The 27,839-nt window shown below is 35.9% G+C and overlaps 1 long non-coding RNA gene across 1 annotated transcript; it reads right to left on the bottom strand.

The window, feature by feature from the left end:
- Window positions 1-1,095: 1,095 nt before the first annotated feature.
- Window positions 1,096-26,905, bottom strand: LOC106488555 (uncharacterized). The gene is made up of 3 exons (XR_001293224.2): window positions 26,579-26,905; window positions 20,802-20,851; window positions 1,096-1,265 (listed from the first exon to the last, which is right to left on the bottom strand). It is a non-coding gene; the product is annotated as an uncharacterized lncRNA (long non-coding RNA).
- Window positions 26,906-27,839: the final 934 nt, after the last annotated feature.

Raw genomic sequence — 27,839 nt, 5'->3', positions numbered from 1 at the left:
CCTACCACAAGTGCATGTGGGTCTTCATTAGTTTTTTCCCTTCAAAGCAGACCTTTCTTTCTTCACAGCATTACTGTCCACTGTTCTGTACTCTCTTTAATCAATGTATTGGTTTAAGACATCTTCTGGTATGTCCCACATAAGAAAGGATTCTAAAGTGGAAACATCCCTACTCTCTTCCATTGTGAACACACACACAAAAAAACATTTAAATTTGTTTGCAGTCACCTTATTTCTTCTGACTACTACTCTTATAAATTTCTTATAAATCTCCTACAGGCTTCTCTTTCAGGTTGCCTACTACTGAGGTATTCAGAAATTAATTTGTTACAAATTTTCATGCTTTTGCTACAAAAATCTTTGTTCATTTTTACATGTAGCTTGCCAGAGTTTGTTCTTCTCTACTGCTTCTGACATTGACTGTTGGAGGTATGAAAGCATCATTGAAAAAGTTTTCTTTACCTTGTTGCTTAATTTTTGTGATAAATCTAGAAGAGAAGAGGACAGTGTCTTTGGAGAAATACTTAAAATCAATCTTTGGTTTTTTGGAAGCAGAGTTTTATCTAAATTGGATTTATTCAACACTTAAAGGCTGTTTTAGGTTTCTGGATTTTAGTTACAATAACTTCATTAGCCATGTTTATATTAGCTACATTATCACTACTGTTCTGTAAGCTTCCATTGCTGCAGACATATGTTTTGTGGCTGTTCTTCAAGTGAGTCTTTGAATCGTTTGTTAGGATTTAACAGTACTTTTTTGTTGATTTTAAATATTTCTCCAAAGACACTGTCCTCTTCTCTTCTAGATTTATTACAAGAATTATTGGATGGGACTGCACTGCACAGGCAGAAACCTTAATGATTTTTATGTACTACCTGGTTTTTTTTTGTAGTCAGCTTCAGAAGAATCTTACTGCAGTTTAACGCCGTGGTTCTTGACTAACTACTAGCCAGGGGAACTGATTAAAATGTATACAAGAGACTAGTCATGAAAAGTGAATGCCATGTGAATAAATATTTGTTCCAGTTCTAGAAACATGCATTAGTTACTTTACTGATGTGTAGAGAGTAAGTATTTGCCTAAGATATTTACTGCTTAGGAAAGGAGGACATTATTACTAGAATTACTCTTGCCATGGATGCTGTAATTCAATAATAGTGCTGCTTAGCAGAATTATAGTGAACTTTGACCTTGAGAAATCTAATTCCTGTGGCTGCTTATTAGCACTCCGAATTCTTCACAGAAGAAATGTCAAAAATCTTGTCTGTAGAAGAAACCATAGAAAATAAACAAGTCACTAGATGTCATAGTAAAAATTGCACAATTGCAGTTAACACAGCAAAAAAATACTTATGTTAGGCTCCAAAACTAATAGTCCCCTTTTGCTTTTAAGTAATTTTTTAATATAAACTAAAGGGAAAAGATATTTGTAGAATGTTCTTGATTAGATTGTCCAGATCAAATGATGGAGAAAAAACCCACGATCAGATAAAAAAGCAATGTTTAATACTTCTAATTTTTGCACTTTGAGCTTCCTAAGAGATAACATATGAACAAAACAGAGCAGAGTTCACTGATGTTTGGGTAATGATTGTGGACAGAGTTGGCTGCAGCCATGATGTGAAAGTGAGATGATGTACAGCTAGATGACCATTCTCCCAGAACATGAGAAAAAGCATGTACCAAGCCTGCGAGTGATAATGGAAAGCTACAATTTCTGTAACTTCTCTTTCATTCTGAAAAAAGTCTGTCCCTGTAATTCTGACTGAATCGTTTACAAGGTGCATTGATGCACTGGTTTTCTGCAAATGCATCATGGTTTAGTCCCACACCCGCTGATTCTTCTTGGTTTAGTTATTTATACCCACCAGTCCAACATGAAATTACATGTTCTGCTCAAGCTTAATTAACACAAAAGGATACCCGGGAGACATTTCTTACACTCTGTACGCTTTTTTGAGAGAGTAAATAAATCTGGCTTCTGCCTGCCTGCCTGTATCCAAATCCAGCTTGTGTACAAGATGGAAGAATCACAGGCTATCAAATGGGCATGTATTTCAAGTTGCATTCTATGTTAGAATAAGCTGAACACAACAAGTAATTAAGTATTTTAGTATAGAAGAATGAGGAACTCTCAGCAATATTCTGCTGTTTTGCAATTTTTTTCCAAAACTTGCTGATAAAAGTCTAGTTTTGATGTATTTGATTTGTGTACCTTGAGGAAGCAAGGGGTTTTACATCCTCACTGGGGACAAAAATTTTTGTCATATTAAATCTGGAGGGGAGCATTAGTTTTAAATTTGGTCTTTCTATAAATGTGCTACAGAACTGTGAAATAACGCAGCTTATGGGGAAATGCATCAGACTGGAGGAGAAAAAAGCCTGCATTAGACATCAGTAAGGCTCAAGAGGTTATTAAAGAAATAGTACGGATTTTTCTCTTCCAGGAATGTGACTTATGCTAAAGAAAGTATATTTTGCATTTCTGCTAAATAAACCTAGTCTATAGCTCAAAATATCAAAGACTTGGAGGGGGAAAAAAAGCCTTAATCTCTTTCATCAATGCTGTGGTTTTATTGCTCTGTTTCAATACAAAAGATCAGCTTATTAGAAATAGTTAATTTATTCAGATACTAAGATATGGTTACAGAATAGACTTCACTGATAAATGAAATAATGGTATTTAAACTTATCGTAAGATAAATCAATTTTGCAATAGAATTTCCCATTTTTCTCCTGTGTCACCTGGCCACTGACTGCGGTTTGTCCAGAGCTAAAAGTTTGCTGACTGGCTAGCTGCAGGCCACATCAAACAGAACTGTTGAGCTTCTGCTGCATCCTTTCCCTAATTGGGCTCATTACCTTTTGTTTTTTTCTTCCTTCTCCCAGCCAAACTTGCAAAATGGAGAGGAATTTGTATTTAAGAACTTTGCCCTCCATTATTTTGGTTGAAACTGGCAAAAGACTCAATGTGTTATTGGGGAGAGAAAGCACGGAAGTGAGACGGGCAATCTGGGCAATGTGATTGTGCAAGTCTGATTGCCATAGAAAACCAAGCAAGTCACATTGAGCTATGAACATAGCATAAACGCCATACTTCTGCAGCCCAGATCTCTGCTGGTTAGGTTGAATAATGAAAATATAAGACACATTAGGAAATGCTTACATATAATAGTAACTACATAGAATGCATTATTACTAGCATCAATAAGTAGAATGATAATAGATAAATCTAATGAAAGGCAATGCATCCTATAAGGAACAATGAAACCTATTGATTAGAAATTGTAGCCACTCAAACAAAAGAGCCTATATAAGTAGAGAAAGTTTCTACCCATTGTTTGACACTGCCCCAAAACAAACAATAGGTTAACATATTAAAAAGAGCGAGGAAGTTAAAATGTCATTATATAACTCAGTAATATATGATCCAATACATAATCCTTGGTTCTGACCACCCACTATTAAAAAAAAAAATCTGAAGAAATATATAGAGAGCGATTTTGGAGATGAGAAAGGAAAAAGAAAAAACTTTTATAAAAAATAGTCTGTGCAATAGTTTAGAACCCTAGAGATGGTGATTACATATCTTTGGTCTGCCACAGATTTCCTGTCAGACCACAAGAACATTCTGTAAGCTTTCTCCACTTTAATTTCAAGTTTGCAAAATGAGAATAATAGAGAATAATGTAAATAAATATGAAGACAGGCCTACTCCTACTTTGTGCTCCCTTGAAATTTGAAAAGAGTAACTATTTCACAACACTACTGTCAAAACATAAGAATTAATAATTGCATCAAATTATAAAGACAGCTAAACCAGAAGAACTGAAGAGAACAAGATAAATATATAAAAGATTTTATGTCACCTTAGAAGGATGCAAAAATACAGGAGATAAATTGATAGGTACAATGCATTTCAAGTTGTATCAGGCAGCTGATGACTAGGATATCTTAATAAATAAACACACGCACACATCAGGCCATCACAGGTCGCATGTTACTCAGTTGTTTCAGTTCTATAGTTCTGTGTGGACATCTACTTAAGCTTTGCAAGATCTTGCTTGCTTGCCCTCTATGCAATGTGATAACAGCTACTGTTTCTGAAATACACCTGGGCTTGAAAGTAGAGTAGTCACATTCATGCAGCATTGCAGCTGAGTCCAGTCTAAATTAGCCCTGCTTTGGATTAGCTCTGGTGCCTCTGGTAAACTCAAACTTTCCACAGATAATATAGCTGAGAATATAGAGAAAGTGAATGGGCCACCTTATTTATTCTCAGATAATATAAGACCAAAGATAATTAATGAAACTGGAAGGCAAAGCACTTAAAAATAGCAGAAGGAAATATGTTAAAGCAGCACATAACCTGAGGAAATACAAAGAATCATTGAGACAGTTTAATAAGATAAAATAATTTGCTTATATGATTAAAGAGAATCTGTGGTACTACTTTGTGTATGGTGTGAAAATTATGTAAACAGTCATGTTTCAGGGTTTAAGCCAATTAAGACCACAATCTGGCAATCACTAAAGCACATGAAACCGGGCATGTTCTAATTCAAAGCAATGGAACTATTCATGCTTAAAGCTGGTATGCACTTAAATGCTTTGCTGGCTCAGGAGCTAATAGTTCAATGGTAGAAAGATAATACAACTATGGGCAGCTTCTTTCAAAGGTGTCTATCATGTCTTTCTCATACTTTCCCCTGAAACAGATAATATAAGTTACTGTCAAAGGCAGGATCTTGCTGTACATGGACCACTGGTCTGATCCAGTATATAGTGCATATGTTTTTATCTTTTCCTGTAACTAGCAATTTTGGAAAGCTTGTTTCTTTTTTCTTCTGCTGTGCACAGAGGAAAAAAAGAATTATGAACACTTTCTTCTATATGAATCTGTCTGATCTCTCCAAAAGTGTCCATTAGGAAATGTAAGTTATTAAAAATAAAATGTACATGCTGAAACAGACAATGAAGATTACCTTTTTCAAACATTATATAGCATCCAGGTTTTTTTAAGTAGATGGGAAAATCATTTCATTCTTAAGTAATGATGTAACTAAGCTTGTAGCCCAAATGGTTTTCTCATTCTTGGCAAGTAACATTAAACAAAGAATATATGGTTTTCAAATGCTGTTCAGATTCAGTAAAAAGCATTTATGCAAACAAAATGCTGTTGTTGTGTCTAGAAACTCTTATTTATCTTTAGAATGGAGCCATGTTAATAGTTTTAATATGTTAAAATGTGAGGTCCTTGATGCAGAGAATAATCAAATTCTGATCATTTTTGCTTCATGTTACCATCATACTGTGATCTGAATCAGTACTATGTGCAAAAGAAAGAGATTTGAATGATGATGTTTCAGACACTGAAGAAGTTGTGAACAAACTACCTATCACAGAAGTTTTTCTATTCTTACTCTCCATGGAAAATATAGTTGTGTTTCTAAATGTGAGTTGTATTTTCTGAATATCTAGAGAAAAGATATGTATAATATGTGTAATAATATGATGCAGTATCAATATATCAGTTTATTGACCAATTAAACTTTCTTTTTTTTTTCTTTCTCTTTTGGAATCCTAAAGTAGTGATACATTGAACAGACATCATGAATCTTAGACCAAAGTGGTTGGTGACCTGATCCAACACTTGTTAAAGTCAATAGTGGGATCTCAGTTGGTGCTTGGTGTCCTCTATTTTCTGATAAGTGCTTGTAATTCTGTCAAAAGAGATGATGGTACTGAGTGTAAATATACAGAATGAGACTTCATAAACATTTTGCAGAGAACAAATGAGGAATGAAACTCTTCAGTTGAGAATACTGTCTCTTATGAATGAACAGGGTATTCTTGTGACACTTTGTTTGACCCTCAACATGAATTTTCAGTTTTAGCTTCTATGTTTTCACATAAACATTAATAATTTATTATAAAATCATATAGTACCATTATTGGCATGGAACTATCCTTCTGTACTTGGAATGGAAGTCATTCGCATGAGGATTTCCTTTCTTGCCTCTAAAAAAAGGAAATTATATACATGTGTTGGTGCTTAGCTGAAGAATTCTGTTTACAGTAGCATTCAGAACTATCTTTGTGAAGATATCAGCATGTCAGAGTAAAAAAAAACTTTGTAAGTTTTCAGTGAGGAAAAGTTAGTATGGCTCTTTATTTTTCACCCTTCAATCTGTCTCCCTATTATTTGTCAGGGGAGAGGAGGCAAATAGATACTGTACTCAGTGTGTCTGTAGTTGGGATTAGAGCATAAGGGCTAAGAATAAGAGGAAGGCCTTACTCCCCCTAAGTGGCAGGTGCAACCAAATAGACCATATGATATTCTAGCCATGCAAAGAGTCAGCAAGTTAGAATAAGAAGATTCAGGAAAGGAATTTATAGATTTCCTTATGGCAGGGAAAAGTATATATGACTAATTTGTGCCATCATTTTATCTGGATGGCTTCCCTAGTAAGTTTATATTCCTTAGCCAGTTTCGATCACTTTTGACAGACAGGGAAAGGTCTCAGTGATACGTTCCCATAGTCTGAATACAGGTAATGGAGAGGGACTCTTCTAGAGGTCTAGTTGAGGAAAAGTCTGCAGCTGTATTCATCACCAAAAAAATACATGGGAGAATTTAATTTCTTTAATTTCTTTCCCTTTAATTTTTTTAGCCACAAAAAGCACTTCAACTAGTGTTTGTATCTTTTTAAACATCTGCTTCAATTAATGACAAGATAAAACCCATAAGGAACTGTGTTAGTTTTGATATTGCGGAGTGGCTTGTCTCAATATTTACCTAGTGCCCAGGAAAAATTATGAGAAGAAAATGAAGAAAGGAAGTGGAAGATTGGAGCAGAAAAGAGTTGACTGTGATAAAAGAGAAATCTCAAAACAAAAGAAATGGTGCATATATCATTCCCTATGAAATAGATTTTTTTCAGTTAGAAAATTTACATTATCTAAACATCTTTTCATCTAAATATCATTGTGACATTCACTGGAAGAAAGAAGGAACAACTGTATGTCAGCTAAAAACAATACTGTTTAAAGCATGACCTCCAGACCATTTGGATGACTGGATAATTATCAAGAAAAGTAAGACATCATAAGCTATTTCTGAAATAATATGCAAGAAAAGACAGAATGTTAGTTTCCATAAGTTGGTTTGCCATTGCCTTCATTTGTTCTATGTTACTAAAGTATCAAAAGGTCTAGGAAGGAGAAAGATGAAGGAAAAAAGGTAAAAGAAGAGAAGAGGAGGAGAAAAAACCTGGAGCAAAATGAAGGAAAAAAGAAAAGGGAAAAAATGGTTATATTAATACTGTAAAATTAATACTGTAACAAAAATAACAGCTATCCAGTGAGAACAAAAAACTGATGGACTAAAATTCTATGCAAAACCTGGAAGTTTTAATCTCTTCTGGGAAGAGAGCTTAGGGTTTCAAAACTTCAAAATTTATTCAGTGGTGTTTTTGTGGACAGAGTTAATCATTCCATCTCCATAATGAATCCACCCTGAGGAACATATATATATGAAGTGGAAATTTTCTGAAGACTCACAAATTGTACAATTTTGGTAGTGGCAGGGCAAGCAGAACAAATACTTTTCTGTCATTTAAATAGGAAAAAGCACTTCCAGCAGCATAAATAGTACCAATAGACTGGAAGTGAAGCAGTCCTGGGGAACAGGGAAGGAGAGGTACCATTGTTTGGGAGACAGGGAAGGTGGTTCTTCATCCTCTGCTGCTGTGAGACAGTGCTCTCTCCCAGTTCAGATAACACATTGCAGGCTTTTTGTGGAATATGAAAAGCAAGTCTAAGACTCAGTGGATTCCCTCCTTAGCAAGAATATGGAAAGTATTTCACTGTCACAGTTTGAGGCAGCCATGGAGTTGTATAGAAGCTACGAGACATGTCATGGTTAATTGTGAAAGAAAATTCCATCTTTCCAAATGACCTGGCTTATTCTGACTTCATGATAGAATCCAAGATCTTGTTGCTTATTTTTAGTAGTTCTACTAATAAGCAATATGTTAGTCTTATTACATACAATAAAGCGTATTTGCTTATGTCCCTATCTAGTTCATAGACCCATTCCCAGTGTTTAGGAAGTAATAAGTTTTCCTTCAACATGATGCAAAATCTCTTTATCACTAGAGTTGCCAGAATTAACTAAACATCCAGGTGAAATTCAGTCTGCCTGGTAAAAAACTAAAATGATGCAATATGTCTGGATTACATTTTCTGTTTCTGAGAATCTTGGTGGCAACTCTGTATATGATCATTTTGCAGCTTGCTGTGCTGTTTACTAACTTGATCACTAACATTTTTTGTAAAATTATGTACAAAATAAGAGAACTAATGATGCTAGTTTCGCATATATTTGTCTCAACTGTGGAGTCTAAGAAGTTCTAGCTCCCAATTTAGCTTTGCCCAAGGGTGAGAAATTTGTATGTGAGAAATTTGTATTTTCTCTCTCTCTCTCTCTCTCTCTCTCTTTCTTTCCCATCTGCTACCTCTCATGTAAGAATTCTCTGACATCTAATTAAGTACTAAACTGGGGTCAGATAAGGTCTTTCTCTGTCCAAACACCTGTTGTCACAAACCTTACTGGAATTTAATCTTTTGGACATTTATTATAATTTACAGTTTAATCTTTTGGACATTTATTTCTCTGTGAAATTTGAGCCAGGCTTCAAAATTAATTGGGGAATGTACAGAGACAAAAGTGTGACCACACTAGGAAAACAAAAGAGCAATTTAATTTAGATTTTAAACAGTACTTTAGACAATCTAACCTTTTTTGTCTCCATTTCTATTTTTAGCTTTTCATGTTTGCCCTAGAATATCTTTTTTCTACAAAGATTTTACCAGCTCAACTAGATACCAAGCAGGAAGGTTAAATGCAAAAGGAAATTGCAGTAGAGCAGTTGGAGTAACATGGAGCAAGGATAAGCTGCAAGCAGGAAATTGTAACGTGCCGAGGTAAAATTTGTTTTGCGAATTTGCCAGTGGGCTGAATACACCAGTCTGATACATTGTCTGCTTTCAGTCGCTCTGTAAGATGTAACACAACCTAAGTGTACAGAGGTAAGCAGCAGTTCAAGGTGGAAAGTGTGTGTCATTATTTAGTGAGACACCTATCATTTACACGTGGGTTAGGCTTTTATAGCTGAGTTTTCTATTGTCTAAAGAATAGTCTTTAGTGATGCTGAGGTGCACTATTTGTACTTGGAGTTACAGTGTTTGGCTAGAGAAAGGAGGGATTTCCAATGGGATTCTTCACTTTTGAGAAGATTCGTCTGTTTTGGAAAATTCTTGTGTCTCATGTTACATGGCGCACTGAAGAGGCAAGTAAATTATATTTCAAACTTACATTGGAGATGAGCCTCCCTTATCAGGACAGCTAAGCGTTACTGACAGATTAGTCTAGCTATAAGTGTAACTATAGGAGCGGAACTGCAGCTTAGGCTTTGTGCTCATGCAGGGTCATTAAAAGCATAAGATGTCCTTTCTTTCCCACCACCCAGTACTTATAGTGGATACGAAAAGCTAAGGGATGCTGCATGTCTACTTGCTTTACAGCAGATTGGGTGGGGAACAGACACTGGCCTTGCTATTTGAATTCTTTGAATGAAGTTGAATGGATGCTGAGTTTTGCTGCTATTATAGACAAAAAAAGAAAAAAAAGAATTTCTGCTAAAGGTGGTTTTTGTCTGAGATGCTTTGCAAACAAATCAAACCCGTAATTTATTCACAATGGTAACAGTATATTGTAAGTTTTACAAAAAGCCCACTTTTTTGATGCAATTGTGTTTAATTGTAGCAGCTATTACTGCTACAACTAACAAAGAGCACAAAGTTCTTCACTCACATGCACAGCTTCTATTGCCAAAGACCCTCAGAATTTCCCCTAAAATACTCTGATTTTCATCTTGTTGCCATAGCTACCTCTTTCTTCCATGCTGATGAAGCATATGGTAAGAATGCTGTAATTGCAACATGCTTCCTGCTGTCTTAAGTAGTTTTCACAGCAGTATTTTCAGAGTGTTTGTGAAGTGTACCATATGGTTACCACACTTCAGTTCTGACCAGACTCTGGCTATTACCAACAGATGTGAACAACACATCTTCAGAAGCTCACATTCTTTACTCCTTGTCTTTTGTAGCAGTGCATTTTTTGAAAAAGATATGTAATGAACTAGACTTCCTTAAGACAGAATAAACTGAAATCAGTTGCTCTGTAAATGTAAAACTGCTGCCCACACCCAGGACACTAATCTGTGGCTCTGCTAGCACTAGTTGTCTTTGTTCACCTCTTGAATTCACTTTTGTTGAATGACTTACTATGGATTAAAGAAAAAAAGCTAAAAATACTCATTAGAAAGGTGCTAAGCAGCTGAGCTATTGTGATAAACAAGACAACTAATTTATGCAAATACAGCCATCTTTCTGTTAGCCTGTTCTTGTCCTTTGCATGTTCATCTCACTATGGATTTTTGTCCTAAATTTGGATCAGGAATTTTTTGGCACATGTGTGGTTGTTGTTTGGCATCTAACAATAGAATTCTGTTTCCCATTTTGGCCTACAGGGTGGAGTTTTAAGTATATTTAGGTGCTAATTCTTGTTGAATTCAGAGAGAATTAAATTCCTTTACAAATATCTTTACAAATGTAGCCCTTAATATAAATACCAATTATAAATGCAACCACTACACTGGGAATGCCATGAGGGGGACAAAATTTTTTCTGTCTAACTCTAACTTTACAATATAGGGAGTTTTAATGGATGGGCCTGGGAGGTTAGTCTTCCTCCAGATTTTGGTAAAGGAAAATATTCCTGTTTAAATTGTGTTTTATAGTGATTATGAGCCAATCTGGCATAAAGAGGGTAGAGGATAGTATAGAGGGAGCACTGGTTGTGGGCATCACTTTTAAAAAGTAAATTTAGCTAACACAGTTATTTTTAAATCAAATGCCATCAGAGAAAGGAAGATTTACACTTCAATGCTGAATTTTTTTTTTTGAGGATTTTCCTATGGATTTTAACTAACCTTTCCTTTGGCTAAGGGGTTCAAATAATAAATATAGAAGCTTGCTTCCTAGTCAGCTTTAGCTTTCAGGCTTCTGGGTTTTCACAACTAATTGTTTATTTCTTTCCCTTCTCATGAATTAAAAAAAAAAAATCAGAATGAGTCATCTGACTTCAAAAATTTTATAAAACTTGTGATTTTGGCTCACAGCATGGTACGTTCCGATGAAAGTAAAAAAGAGCAATCTTCCCACAGGGAGGGTACCATACTGGGATACTAATTTATCATTGATATAAACCAGAATAGTTACATTAGCTGCCGTTTTTGCATAATAAAGGAATCAAATATTTTAGCTGCTTAAAGACTGTATAAATAGCATCAATATGTCCATTGCTAAAGCTATAACAAAACCCCTAGTACAGAGTGGAGATTGGTACAGCCATTTCTCCACCCTGGAAGACTTTATTGTCTTCTGTTTAGCAGTTTATGTGGGTTTCAGAGGCACACAACAGCAGGTTCTGCTTTGAGAAGCTCACTCATTGAATAAGCAGATCTCTTCCATGTTTTCTCGTACCTGAATGGAAGATGACAATTGAACTGCACACCTATGCAAAAATGTCAAGGGCAGTAAAACGATTTTACTTCTGTCTCAACTTTGAGATCTGACATGCAAAAGTAAAAGGTGTAACATACTCATTTTCTCACCTTCCAGATAAAGTAGCCAGAAAATAGATGAGGAGGATTAGGTGTAGCTTTGGTGAGCTACTAGCAGAGCTCAGCTATGTTGGCACATGACAGTGCCAATTTACAGCTAGTGCAGACCATAAGTCAATTTGTATCCCTCCAAAGTGCCAAAATAGGAGGAAGAAATTTCCGATTTTCTGAACGATAATTCTTTCCCCAACATTTTAGCGGGATAATAAGGTAATAATCCCTTCGTTTATAACTTGGGCCAGCAGAGCTATGACAAGGATGCACATCGTCTGACTCTCATGAAGTCACTACCTTTCTTTCTTTGCCTTATTGTCCCCACATTTTTTAAAACGTTACCTGGTGGGGTTTGAAAATATTACTTCATTAATGTTTATAATGTGCTTTGAGTTCCATGCAGAGTTCTGTTACAAATTCATTATAAAGATTGAAAATAGTGGAAACCCAGCTTAATATGATCTACTCAATAGGGCTTCTATAAAGGAAAGTGCTGCCTTACAAACCTCTGGGTGATCTTTCACAGGATCAACACTTTTGTGAACAGTGTTGATCCAGGTGATATAGTCTATGTAGATATCGAAAAAGGCATTTAATGAAGTCCCTCACGGAAAGCTTTTAAGGAAATTGATCAGCCATAGGACAAAAGGGAAGGTCCTTGCGTAGCTAAGTGGTTGGCTAAAATACAGCATAAAGAGGGCAAGAGTAAACAGTTAATTCTTGCAATGGGCAGTGGTCACTGGTGGAGTTCAGCAGAGGTCTGTGCTAGGACCAGTTCTATTCAGCATACTCAAACATACCCTGGAAATGGAGATGAACAGAGAGGTGAAGAAGTTTATGGAGGATACTAGGTTATTCAAGATAGAAAGGAGAGGACTGAAAAAATGCAGAAAGAACTTATAAGACTGAGTGACTTGACAGTAAAATGGCAGTTGAAATTCAGTGTAGATAGATGTGAAGTGATACACATGGTGAAAATAGCTCTAGAATCATATGTAAAATTATAGGCTCTGAACCAGCTGTTACCATTCAAGAGCAAGATCTTGAGGATATGATCTCTAGTTTCATGAAAACATTCACTGCTCAGTGACAGTCCAGAAAAAAACCCAAATCAAATATTGGACAAACAATATTAAACAAAACAGAGAACATCATTATGCCATTACGTGCATCTGTTGTTTAACCATGATTTGAATACTGTGCAAGTTCTGATCTCTTAATCTGAAGAAAGGAATATGTTAAAACTGAAGAAATGTTCAGAGAAGGCAAAAAGGATGATGAAGGTATAGAGTAGTTTTCACAGAAGGAATGGTAGACTAGGTTTCTTTTAGCTTGGAGAAGGGGTCATGTAAAGGGCTGATGACAGAGATCTGCAGAATCCTGAGTTTCATGGAGAGGGCAGACAGGCATCTGCTGTTCACTGTCTCTTCTTTTACAAGAACTAAGGACCATCAAATGAAGCTGGCTAAGCCAAGTTCAAAACAAATAAAATATGGTAGTTCTTTATGCAATGGGTAGTAGACAAACAGAACTGCTTGCCAAAGGATGTTGTAGCTGTTCAAGATTTATGGGTATTTTAGGGAAGAGTAGACAAACACTTACAAGAGAAATCCATTGAAGGTTACTAAAAAAAAAACTGCATTAAGCTCAGGAAATGGCCTGACCTGGCACCTGACCCGCCTTCAGGAGGCTGAGGGACTACCAGATGGAAAGTCATGTCTGTTTGCTCTGTGCTTGCTCTTTTCTGAGCATCCACTTACAGCTACTGGGGGAAAAAAAGTGCTGGGTTAAGTGGACCCTTGGTTTGAATCTGTAAATGCATTTCTGATCTTACATAAATCTTATTCCTTCTGCTCAGCTCCAAATGCTGAGCATTGCATGCTGGAAATATGAGAAGTTTGAAGAATGTGTTTCCTTATTAAAAAAACAATCAAGACCAAAGTAACCTAATTAGGAATTGTTAGAAATGTTGCATTTTGTGTTATTAGGCTATTTAGATATCTAAGAATTTAGAGCAGGTATTTTTATAAAACGTGAAGGGAGCTTGGCTTCCAGAGCTGACTGAATGGCAGTCAGGTTTAGATGCTTCATTGTATTTGGTGTCCTTGAAAACTGGGGCATAAGATAATAATAATAATAATAATAATAATAATAATAAGCCTAGTTATGATTCCAGTTAAAAATGTGGTGACATTTGCACTTTAATTAGGGATTCATCTCTTTTTTTATTCAATTAGACTATTAAGCTATCGTATGTACTTTCAACACAGGGTGACTACAAACTCATGTTTCTGCTTTAAATTTTCATCCCCAAAGCCTAAAAGGAGAAAAAGCAAAGAGTTCAAAACCAAGCTGATGTTAATCATGATTTTCCAGGAAACATGACTTTTCCATAAATGTACTCTGTTGTTCATTTAAATAGAATAGTGCTCTCTGCATTTGCTGATTCACTGAGGCTCATGTAACACTTTAGAATGTGTAACCCTTTAGAATGTCTTTTTTGAAGACTCAACTGTTTGTTTTAGCTAAGACTCAACAAAAATTTATATGGTTCCCTAATGCATGTGTTTCTTAAAACTTCAAACTAAACAATTTAAGATCTAAAAGAATATTGCTGTCCAAGATTATATTAATGCTTTCAAATATTTCATCTGAGAATTTATGTACGAGTGGACATTCCCAAAAGCATATGCATTAGATTAACATTCAGTCCACCACAGCTACAGTGCATAACATTTTCTTTAATGAATTCCAGGGGTTTCAGGAGAGTATATTTTACTTTATGAGCTTCAGCTTTAGGCTGTTATAGCAATTAATCCTTTGTTTGTTCAACTTCATGAGATTTATGCAAGTTTAGGGCCTTTGAAAATAACATTGTTATATTAGTATAAAATTGTAGTAATGAAGGGATGAGTAGTGAGTCAAGAAAAAAGCACCAATTCATGGTCTATCCAGATGCTACCATGCTATCCATCATTAATATGCCTACTCAATTCATGGTTAAGTACGTCTTCTAGTTAGCACACTAGGACTCTGAGTTTCACCTGAAGAAGGCTGCTGCTGACTAATTAGAAAAAAGAAGTATATAAATATATATGTAACTAGCACAAGATTGCTGATAAAATTAGAAATTTGTTTACCATATCAAGGTATTTCCTTATATTATTTGTTGCTTACAGTGTATATTCATCTTCCATGATCATAATCTTCTGTAAGTGTGACACATCTTATTGTTTGGTGGCATGTCAGATTCCACGAACAAAATCAAGTGGTAGACAACAGCCTGTCTCTTGGTCTGCACATCTAGTAAATAATAAAGTGCAAAAATTCACAATTTTTGAGTTGGAATGAGAGAGGGGTATTTCTGAAGTTTTGAAATATGTACAATTTTGAGAAAGCAGAAATTAGTGAGGGAAAGTCAGTAAGAATTTTGCTACTAACTTCAGTGGGTTCAAGAGTCCAGTCTACCAATACAAGGAGTATAGATCACTATTTTATTATTTTGATTTTTTTCTCTTTCTCTGGCTCTAAAAAATAATTCTTTTAGTTTTCTTGATGGCATTTAGCATTTAAAAAAATTTAACATATTACTCAATTCCTAAGACATAGTGCATCAGTTTCTATATATTTGGGCTTTTATTCAGAAAGATGTTTAATCTAGTTTTTCACTTTAAACACGAATTGTCTTGTTGAATTAAGAGTATTATTCAGGTACTTGAAAGATATGCTCATGTTTAAATGCCTTGCTCCATTGGGAAATTTAGTTCTTAAAGGAATGTACGCCACTTGCAACATAACCAAACAATATTTATTTTACTAACAGAGGATATGTGTTTGGATCAAGGCAAATAGCTAAAAGGCTCTGATATATTGTCTTCTGGTATCATTGTAAAATTGCTCTTAGTAAATCAAAGTGCCTAGCATAGGCAAGTCTGTTTTAAATTCATATTCTAAAGCAGTCACAAATGGCTAGTTTTTGAGCAATGCAAATTTTAAAGTCTACAGCAGAATTTGCATTATCTTGTTTTCTTTAGCCCTGTAGGACAGATTTGAGACCTGCATCTGTGTGGATGTCTTTTGTTATGAACCAAATGTAGTCTGAAAATTACATTTCTGATCAGCATAGGAGGTTTATTTTTCCTCTTCCTCACTGGAAAGCCAAACTGGCTGTGTGAAAGGAGACCCAGTATGCAAAAACAAAGTCATCGCGTTTAAATTACTATGGGATGTTATAGTCTTTTGCTTCTTAGGTCTTCCAAACAATAGAGAACTGCAGAAATGCCATGTGGTGGATTTTCATTCTCACAATGATTTCACTGTTTGCATTTAATTTCCACAATAAATTTAATGTACAAATCATAACTACTGTTAAATGCTTTGAGCACATGATGGGCACCATAAAATCAGAACTAACATTTGTACCTTTTTGCTTCCAGCTATAATTTTTCATTCTGACCCCTCTTAATTCCATGATAAAATTGTGTACTGCTTCTCCTAGCTCCTCAAGTGAGGACCTGTTAGATCCTTACAGACGTCATACAAACAGTCACAGAGCTGGAAGGGAAGCCCATGAGTTGTAGTACAAGAGAAGTGCTTTGATCAGTTGCTCTTATTGCACTGAATAGCAATGCTTACTGTATTGCATTACTAACTGTAATACACTGGCCATTGGTTATGCTGGAGATGTCTGGGTATCCCTTCCAATAGCGCTACTTCATGTATTTCCAGTGTTTGGTCACATTGCGTGTATATATCTACAGTCTGATGTGAGTGGAGTAGCTTTATGTGGGTCCTTGTCTGCTCCAGTTCATCAGGAAAAAAAATGCTGCCCTGAGTTTGTAGTGATGTTGCCACTTGGGTATTTTGTAATGTGAGGAGTCCTGGGTACGAGATCTGCTACAAGTCATCTTGCCAGTTTGCAGCATGTACTAAGAACATCTATGTGCCTGCTTCTGTCCCAGTATGATGTGTGTGGGGGGTTGTATGGTTACATAATGTAATAAAAGGTAGAAATGGGAATTCCTATCATCTTCCTTTTCTAAATGCTGAAGACATGACATTCTGAGCTCGAGGTACTTTGAAAACTTCCTTCAAGGTTTTGAAATATCCAATGAGACAAATTGGTGAAAATGTGCTTGTGACCTTTCTTGTCCCTTTCAAAAAATGGTGATAAAAAGAAGGCAGTCTGTTTCTCTCCACTTCGTCTACATTATTAAACCTGCTGAGCTCATCTATTCTGAGCCTTTATAAAAACCCATTAAATAAGCCAGGGATTAAATGAACAGAAAGAATAAAGAACCCTTTTAAAATGACAGGAAGGGACTCCATGTTTGAATTCAGGTGCAGCTGCCAGTTGCTAATAAAGCTAAGTGAAAATTTTCCATCACCATTGCTTTAAACGGAACCTCAATTTTTGTCAAAATTCAATTTTAAGTTCCAGCTCCCCTTCTTCTGAGGCTGAGGGTCCCCAAGGAATTACACCGTCCTAAAGCATGACTATCTGACTCCCAGAATACATCAGAGTATGTCAGCAAGAGCAAAGACTGTAGGGGAAAGACATGGGAAAGAAAGTTAGACTTTCTAGTATTGCATATCAAAATAATTAGAATTAGCAAAGGATCTAGCAATAAAAAACAATCTCGAAGAAGAAAACTGAATCTCATTATTTAAAACCTTTCTTTTAGAACCTGTGTATCTCAAGTGCAGTATGCAAATACACATTTTAATATTCATAAGACAATGAAATTAAGAGTAAAGAGCTTTTACACATTAATAATGGTATCTGGGAATAACAAATACACAATTGATTAATATATGTGTACATGCCAAATACCTGCTAATTTTCATTTTCTTTGGAGGACAGAGTTGCTGATCTCTGCAACATAAAATGTTTCATGTAACTTGGACTGGATCCTATTTCCAGTGAAGTCAAGGAGAATTTTGCCATAGACTTCACTAGACATAACTCTTGCCCAGACACTTGCACAGTCATTTGAGACAAGGCAAAGAAAATGAAAAAAAAAAAAAACCACCGGTATTTTGCCTTACTTGCAATTAGTACGAGCATTAATGACTAACATAAAATGCAGGACAATTAATAAGGCTTACAAAATACAGTAATTTGGAGTATGCCGGAAATTATATATTCAATTACATCACTACATTGTAATGTAGAAAGAAGCCTTATAAATACTAATTTAACATTTTTAATTGGGCACCAGTGCTAGCATCTTACTCAATTACAGAATTAGCAGACAGTAAGCCTGATACAAACTTTGCTGAAATCCATGAGAGTTTTCACTTGATGTCAGTGGACTTTGGATTCTTGCATATATATGTACAAAAATGTCTTGATTATTTGCAATTACCTGTTTTTATTTTTTTGAAAAACTGGATTTCAAATAGTGTATGGCCTTTTTTAACCCTGTGGGCAGTAAGTATTTGTGCTGATTTGTTTCATTTAGCTGTAATGTAGTTATCTTGATCCTTCTACCATTGAAATTAAGGGCAAAATTCCTGCTGATTCCAGCAGCAAAACCAAGTCTACATCATAACTAACCACAACTCCCTCTGCTCCTCCTTCCCTCTCCAAATATCTTGTTTATTACAGAAAATGCATTTAAGAAATTTTCTTTAGCTAATGATCTACTGAAAGATGTTTAACTCCTTCAATTTAAAATTATTATTTAAATGTCAAGAGTTAAGAAACAGGGTGTTTGATATGAGAAACAAAATACTTTGATTAATGGATTTCATTTTCCGTCTGTGCATATGCCAAACCTATGGATAAAAAGGATATGTTAAAGCAGTATATAGTCTATTGCAAACACTAACAGTATTTAGAAAGACCTATATTAATGTAATTTTCTTACTTAAATGTATCCTCTGTGTTTTTCATGGTACTACTTAAAGCTTATTATTGTACAAACTAAATGAAAAAGCCTAGTGAAATAGGCTGTTGTCAGATCCCACACGATGAATTGTAACTTCAGGCATCTCTGTTTAAATCTGTCCACTAATCTGTTCCCAATTAATGACATCTGGGACCAGATTTTCTTTCATTTAAAGCAGAGGCTTTAAGAAATTTTGACTCTGAAAAAAAGACATAAAAAAGGGAAATGTAATAACAGAAAGAACTTTAAATCCAAGTTCTATATTTGATTTTACAAGCAGTGTCAGAATATTTTTAAGTATTACAGCTAAGTGTAGTGCTTTATACCATGATGTGTTAAAGGTCTGATTTTATGGTGATTGGTATTCTTCCAAGTCTAAGTTTCAAAACTTTGGCTAGGATTTCTAAAAAGCCTTTTCTTTTTTTTTAAACAAAAAGAGATGAACTGGACTATCTTTGAAGAAACACTAGTAAACTTCCTATCCTACATATAGAAATATAGACATATGTAGGATACTACACCTCCTTTTTTCCAATAGCTGGAAATCCTCATCTATTGTAAATTGGCATAGTTTAGCTGAAATCAGTGGAGCCATGTGGATTTACACAGCTGGGAATCTTGACATATATATTTATACTGCCTTTGCAATTTTGGTTATGATATCACTTCTGTTTTTCTTCATGCCATGGATGGCTTTTTAGACTAGGTAGCTGTTCAGACTTTCCCTGAAATTATGGCTGGAGTGCAGAAGTCCTAAGGCAAAAACATCAAAAACTCACCGAAATGTACAAATGATTTTTTTAAACAAGAATTGTTCATTTTGAGAAAAACTGAACATTAACCTCCCATGCATTTCAACTGGAATTGTGGATGTGTTGAATCATAAACCAGGCCAATATAAAAATACATATTATATATATATAAACATATGCACACACATAAATATACAAGCTAACAAACAAACACACAAATAAATATATGCTCAAACTTAGCATTTTTGTGATGTTTCACAAATAATTACATGTGCTTTTTGTGTGTATTAGGGTTGAAAGAGAAGGGGGTAATTTAAGTAAATTTTATGTAAATGATTTTTTGGGGGAGGGAGAGGAGGAGGTCCAGAAAATACATACATTGTTCTTGTGGTAACTAACAGCACTTAAATAATTAGCTGTATAGATGTAATTATACATGCTATAGTGACAGCAGCAAACCCCCCATTGCATAGGAAATATCAATCCACTGTCCCATGTACAATGGAAAACAACTATTCATTTTATTTTCATTTGAATCCTCTGAAATGATAGAGACGAGCACCACGAGAATGCCTCCAGAGAAAACACAACCTGGGTGGTCAATGGCAATGCCAAAACCCAAAGTAGGACAAACTGAGGAAAATATGGGCCAGGCAAACTCATACTGACTATTTATTTTCTCATATTCTAAAAAGGTATGAATTTGGAACAGTGTTACATGGGACAGCCAGAGATGGGCAGACAGAAGTAATTATGCGTCCTCTGGTTCTCAAGCTGTGTAAGGCCTTTGCAATAATAATGTACAACTTATTGCTGCTCCAGACTGCTGTATAGGTTGGTCAGCTGTGACTGTTAATCAGAGAGAAATGGTAAACAAAACCCTTTTACATTACTCTGGACAGAACAGAGGAACTTTAAAATTAATTTATCAGTGAGCATGTCACAGAAGTAGAGAGTAAGCATGGAATACAGTGGCCCTGTGACAGCCAAAGTCAGCCACATGGCTGCAAAGGAAAAAAACAACAAAAAAACAAAGAATACTAGGTAAGAAATGTTTAAAACAGCAACAACCTGAGAGGGAGCAAAAGTACAAAAGACTTGTTCTTTGGCCGTATTCTTAAATGAAAGCTATATAGATGGTTGTTCACAGATATGAGAGAAATTTTCTCTGGGACCTACACTAGTGAAAAGTATTTTGAGATTCTCATGCCATTAAATGTCTGGACCTAAGGGCCATACAGGACCTAAGATCTTAGGAGAACATTTGGAATATACTGTGAATACTTGCTATAAGCTCAAAAGAGCCCATGCTGAAAGCAGTATAACAGTTGCTAGAATCATTCCGATAAGTACTTTTTTGGCCTAGCTAACCTGCCAGCATGAATAGTAAGGACAATATACGGTCACTTACACAGTAAGCCTCATGTCCATCCTGGCTGAGCTCTTAAGAGCAGTCATCACCTTCCAACAAGAAAGAACTCTAGTTAATATTCCATCTCAGAAACTCCCAATCATCTGATGCGAAGCTTTAAGCTGCTTTGACAGTTTAAAGCTCCACTATTTTAACTAGCACCTAAGGTGGATATTAAGCACATTGTACAAGGAGGAGCATGGAATGTAAGGAGAGAGAAGAGATGAAAGGAATTCTTTAGGCTGCCATCAAAATGTTTTTTCCCTTAATATTTATTGCAAGTAAATATACCGTTATTATTATTAGTTACTATTTATAGCAAGACAATGTCTAGAGGCCTGTCTCACAAATGGGATCCCACAATGCACGTTACCCTAGCAGTATACAAAAATACAACTAATGTCTGTGTAATCAAATAAGGGAGTGATTTTGCTGTGCATAAGCATGCTAAAATTTAGCTAATGCAATGAACAATAGTCATGATGATGTGACAGCATGGACTTAAGTAAAAGCTAGCAACCTGCGTATTTGCCTGTCATGCCCAGTGGGCTTCTGTAGCCCACATGAAAGCATGAAACTCCATGCTGCTATATCTTCACTCCTGTTGTTAGCTCTGCTACGTAGATTAAAGTTAATATGGGATATACTTTCCTGAGATACAAACACATACTCTTGTGTCTAAGTGAGCACATCCTTGACCTCTAAGACAAAGACATTTCTGAAGAAAAGCTCAATGACAAGCTAGCTGACTCTTTAAAAAGGAAAACATTGATTGCCTCCTTCACAGTGGAATCAAACTCAGAAGATCAGGGAAACAGACAGGTCGGTTGACATCTTTTCAAAATCTATGGTCGGTTTTAGACAGCAATGCTGACATTATTATGTCCTCTTCTTCAATATTGGAGTTGAATAGAAGTGCAGCAGTGAAAACATTAGGAGCTTCAGCAAGAATTTTCTTACTAGAAACAGAATAGCAAAACAGGAAAGGCTATACATAGATGTTTCTAGTAAGAATGGCATTTCCATAAAAGGAAATAGATTGCTGTAACAACAAATGAAGTCAAAAGGACCTCAAATTGTGTGGGCTGCCAGAAAATACAGAAGGAGGCATGGGTGCCATGTATATGAAAAAGATTCTTTAGTCCCATGGTGGAGTCTGGCAAATGTTAACTTTTAAATAGCACTTGAGAAATAGTAGTGAAAGACTAAGGTTCCCCAACATATACTTTAGAAAATGAAAAGCATGGGTGAGCTTTTCTGTTGAGGACACTTTATATAACCCATTTCAGTAAAGAATTTAAGGGCGTATATAAATTAAGGTGTGTGAGTAATCCCACTGAAGTTAATAAGACTATTAAAAAAAATGATGAAGTGTTTTGCTATATTGGAATCAGACTACATGCTGTCTCATGGGATCAAGTCTTACAGTACTTGAACAGGAATATTACAGTTTGCTTCAGTGGCAGTTACTTGCAGACTTAAAACTATTCTTAGCTTCGCTGGTTCAGGGCAAACAGTCAAATTTCTTTGACCTAGGAGGAGAACAACAGTACTTTAATGTCTTTTGGAAAGCTTCCCAGAGTTCAAAAGAAAAATCCTTGAAAGTGGCTAGAGAATCTTATCAAGGGGGCATAGAGATTTATCCAAAGACCACGAATGTATCTGAATTCAGTGTGTTTAGAAAGCCATTTAAATATGGAAGATCCTCAGTTTATCATTATAGAGAACTCTCCATAATGGAATTTTAGGGGTTTTGTTGAAATATTTGATGCTGCTGATGAATTTTCTGTTACATGTGGAATGCGGGGGTGGCAATTCAGCACCTGACTTTCAATCCTTGTGAAGTGATCAGGGAAGGGGCAGAATTAAGTTGCACATGATGCCTCATAGAAAGTAACTCCACCAAACCAGTCATGATTGCAATGTAAAGCTAAGTAGTAGAACATGCAGTATAAGGCTAAGTTAAGCTTCATCTTAATGCCCTGGCTTCAGTAATTGAAATAAACAAAATAGTGTGGACTCTTGGTATTGCTGCTGCTAGCTGGAAAAGATCTGAGGAGCAAGGCACATTGTGGGAAATGACTAAATGAGTGTAGAAACTTCAGAGAAGTAGATTGCTGAGTGTTTGATGGAAGGTGTGGAAGTGTTATCTGTCTGTCTCCTTACTCTGAGTGTGGATGTCCTTTAAGTGGTTTTTCTATTCAGATCACTAAATCATCTTTATTTTTGGATGGGAACAAACAAGTTGAAAATTACCAAGCACAGTAATGAACGCCATGCTATAAATGCATATTTAAATCATCCTTAATTCTGAAGAACTTCAGAAGATCCAAAATAATACACTAATGTGTCACTGAATTTTGTATGTTTTACTGCATTTACAGTGAAAAGTCAGACCCAAGGACAAAATATTTCATGAGTGTTCATTGAGAAGCTTGTTTTTTTTTTCCTAAAACTGAAAATAAACTTTAGAATTTGTATAAAAGCAGAACTGTCAGAGAAAACATTTGAAGATACAAGTCTGCATAGTTAGAGATGCTTTGATTTATAAAATGTGAAGATATGTTTTAATCTAGGGTAAAAGCTTGGGGATAATTTATGATACTAGTTTTGTCTTAAGGATTTGGCAAATTCTCAGGAATAACAGTATTTGTACAAGATCACTTTAACTTGTAGACGGTCTAAGTCTTGACAGAGGTGGGTCAGTTTCTTAGGCAATCTTGATTTTCTTTGTAGGGAAGAGTTAACAGCAGTATTGGCCCCACTGAAGTCAGCAGGAATTTTGCCAATGATTTCCACAGAGCCAAGATTTCACTCGTCTTTAGAAGAGCTATTAAATAGCGTATTGCATAAACTGAGGGAAAAAGTCAAAGCTACACATAAAAACCCTTCTTTTTTCTGGATTAATTTTAATAATTCTGAAAGTGCTTTTCTTACTAGGTATCTGTTTTATAAGATTTAAGAGACAATTTATTTTACTCCTGGATACAGAGAGAGAGAGAAACCCTTTTAATGGGAAATCTAAAATCTTACATGAATCCTGTTTTGTGACTTGCATTGAAGTTATTACTTACATGCACAAGTTAGATCCTCTTACTGACTGACTGTATGCTTGCAGAACATTTCAGAAGTAAAGTAAAAATTGTGGAATAACTATCAAAGCAAATGTACATATCTGGCATTCAGAAGAAAATGTGGATGTCTGTACATTTCTAAGTTTAGAAAAAGGAATATGAGACCTATTCTGAACTCTAACATTATTCTAACATAGTTGACTATACAGGATGCTGCTTTTAAATAGGAGAAATAGAAGTTAAGCTAAAATTGGCCTGAATTACTTCGTACCATGTTAATGGGAAGTTAATGGCTCAGGGTTGCTAGTTAATAACCGCTAACTCTTATGCAGTTTGTTTTATTTGATGGATCTCAAAACATTTTACAAATTACATTATTTGTATACATAGAGAAAATGAGGTACAGAGAGGTAAAATATCTTGCCAAAAGCTATCTCATAAGTCAGACGCAGAGCTGGAAACAGAACCTCTGTTAAAGTCTGCTCAAACTTGCTGTTTAGTAGGCCTCATTTCTCCTGGATAATTAATTCCTGAATGGTTGGGACTTTACAGGGGGGTACATTTTTTGAAAGTAGATTGAGGATTTTTGTTCTACCTCCCTTTTAGTATAAGTTGCTGCTATTTGTCTCTATGTCACATTCTCTTTTTATACAAAGTAAATCGGGTTTAATGATAGGATTGTTCTTCCCTTTCAGCAGGAATATCTCACTGAGCCAGTTCAAACCTCTGTGACTAGGTCTGACAACAGTTGTGAGATCGCAGTCAAAAGAAATAAGGAGAAAAATGGGAGAAAAGGGGTTGTTGGAATAAGATCGGTAGTACAGGGCTAGTTGGTTGGGACTTTTTTAGATGGAACCTAAATTCCTATTGCTAGCTCTGCTTCCAGAGCTCTGCCAGGATTTAATAAGGGAGCCTCAGAGTAGTCCCCTGACAGACAGAAAACTCGATTTTTATGTAAAACTAAAAGTATACTACAGCTCTCTTCCAAAGACTCTGAGCCAGTCTCCTTATCTACATCGGTTGTGGCTAATGATGTAGTGACAAATGAAAATGTCTGTTCTGAGCCCTGGGAGCCACAGGGTGCATGTAGCATGGGAACAGTTTAACCCATTAGGGTTCATTTAATAGGGGTAATCTATTTATTTTCCTTTTGCAGCCATCCAAAGAAATTCTGATCAGTTCAGCCTTCCAATTAAGAGGCAGTGTCCAGTAACTTTGCATATCCCAGATGTCAGCTGGTTTGTGTAGAAGCATGCCAGAAAATATGGTAAATTTATATATTTTTTCCTTCCAAACAGTTTGCTAAACTACAAAAACTTAAACTTATTAAGGTGCCCTCCCATAGCCACCACTCAGAATTGTGTAAGCATTGTGTAAATGCAAGCCCCACTCCTTGTGTGTAATATTATTAACACGTGTTTTTAGCATCAGGCCACCAAAAATGATTTGGGTTCCTGGGAGGAAGATATTACAGCCAAGGGCTGTAAAGTCTAGAAGAGGTGGTACTATGAGTAAATAATGTTTGGGAACCTCTGTTAAAGAAACTGTCTATGAAGAGTGAGGAAAAAAGAGGGAATCCAGTATACATGAATTCACTGTAGTTTTATCAGTGTTAATACTTTTTCCTGCTGACTAGCTCCTTACATTATAATGAGTTTAAATCTCATTTTCTACTGGTAAGAATTTTCTGGTGGAGCTAGGGCTGTCTGCAGATGGATAGGATGGCTTCTTTCCTTATTAGACTTATGTAAAACCATTTGTAAATAATATGGCAAAATCATAATATGATAATGAAATAACACTGAATGAAGAAGATTTTAAGTGACCATTAGAAAATGTTACAGAAGACTGTGTGCTCCTGATTTTGAGCTGTTAGATACAACAGACTTTGGAATTTTATTTATGCAAACCTGAAATGTCTTATATTCACTTGTATATTTTCTCTTTCACAAAGATCATTTGGTCACATACTTGAATATTAGTTTTGTTTGACGTGGATGGAGCTTGAATTTATCAGGGATGTCAGGAAAGAAAATGGCCTTTTGCCAGAATAGCCATTTACTTTATTGATGATTCCCCACCCTTTATAATGAGATTTTATTTTTGTTTGAATGGTGAAAATAACCATTGGCACAGATGCTGATGGACAAATTTAAGAGACCCTCAGAGAGACTGCAACTAAAAGACTGACTGATCCCTGCTGTTGTTAGATTTGTGGGGGCCCCAAGCAGAGTGTAAGGCATATGCCATCATCCCCTCCAAGCCATATGTGCATGACTCACCCTGCTATCCAGCCTACCCAAATGGAGCCCAGCCTTCCAAGGCCTCAGGTCCTGGCAAATGCCTTGACTATTCACACATAAAACTAGCTCTGCCTGCTGTGACATGAGAGAGTCTAGAAGGAGAGAGGAAATTTATGGGAAGGGGGAGATCTGAGAGACTGCTAGGATGCATTTCTAGAAGGAGAGGCAGGAAATACCCCATGAATGTCAGGCTGAGTTATCCCTGAATTCTACAAATAGTGCCACAATGGAAGTGACATGGATCATCAAAGCATTCCTTTATCCCCCATAAACTCCTCCTTGTCTTAGAAGCAGACTCTATACATATTAATGGAAAACCATTGCCTGTTTTGAGTTTCCAAAATAGATATATTTTTTCTTAATCAGACAGCAAAGAAAAGAGAATGTAGGCAACACTTACACAAAGGGCACGAACTGAAAAACGGGTTAAAACTGAAATCCCTTAGAAGCAGTGATGTTGAAAAGGGCTCACGGTTATGGGTCCCAATCCGGAATATTCAACAAAAAAGTGTTAAATTCTGCTTTAGTATTTATAGACCGATCCATGCAAAGAAGAAAAGATCAGTCTAGCAGAGAAGGTATTTGTAAATGCAAGGAAAGCTCTATAAAGTAAGCTGAGCCTCTTCTAGCAGTCTTTAGGTATCTGAGTCATAAAGCCCAAGTATATTCCCTGGTTTGGATTTGTACAAGCATCTGTATTGCTACTCATATGGTACAGGAGGCTTGGGTTGTTGGCATCTGCATTATTATATATATTAATATACATGTATACATGTACATGTATACATATTAATTACATATATATGTATATATATGGTTATATAAACAGCAGTCCAAATTTAGGATGGTTATAAATTTTATCTGACACATTGTAGTTCTTCTAGAAAGTCCTGAGCCAACCTCTCTGCCTGACATTAGCTACAGGCTGCCATCATAAACTAGAGAGGATCCAAGGTGGTGACCAGGTCAACCTTTCTGAGTGGTCTCAGAGGCACGGTTTGGTATACACTAAGGAACAGAGCAGGATTGCAGTCCCCCCACCTTCTCTCACTAATGTTGGCCCTGGCACGATTCAAGCTGGCATCAATTTGGTGTGGACAGTCTGTAGTTTTGGACTTGAGAACAAGGATGAACCAGGGCTTGGGGTACAAACTGATTTATCTGAGGGGAGATTTTATTGCATGGTAATCCCTAACAAAGACATGCTAGGTGCACATGAAGTGTCCATGAGGTACATTAACCTGAGGTACTTCGATGTTCACTGATGGTGTATAAAGCACTGACTACACAGTGACAGTAACACAAGCCCAGAGATCTGTAAAAAAATAAATCAGATTGATTTAAACTCAAAATAAAGGAGCACGTTGTCATGTTATGCCATTTGCCATTTGAAATAATGACTAAGGATTGTGTTGCATCCTTCATCTCTGAAAACTCTGAAGTTAAGCATGGATTTTTTGTAAAAGGCATGCTCTAGTTCAATCAGAAGAGCCCATATTATTCAGAAGGTCAGGCTAGATAATCAGAATGGTGCCTGTAAACCTTAAAAATCTATTTATAATGCTAAATACTAAAAATGTCCAAAATTTCCAATATTAAAATGATTATGTGACACTATTGTTGCTGCCTGGCTTTTGGAAAGATAAGGTTTTAATTATAAT

Source organism: Apteryx mantelli, chromosome 1 (assembly GCF_036417845.1).
Source record: "Apteryx mantelli isolate bAptMan1 chromosome 1, bAptMan1.hap1, whole genome shotgun sequence".
NCBI lineage: Eukaryota > Metazoa > Chordata > Aves > Apterygiformes > Apterygidae > Apteryx > Apteryx mantelli.
This window is presented reverse-complemented; position numbering and strand designations above follow the sequence as displayed.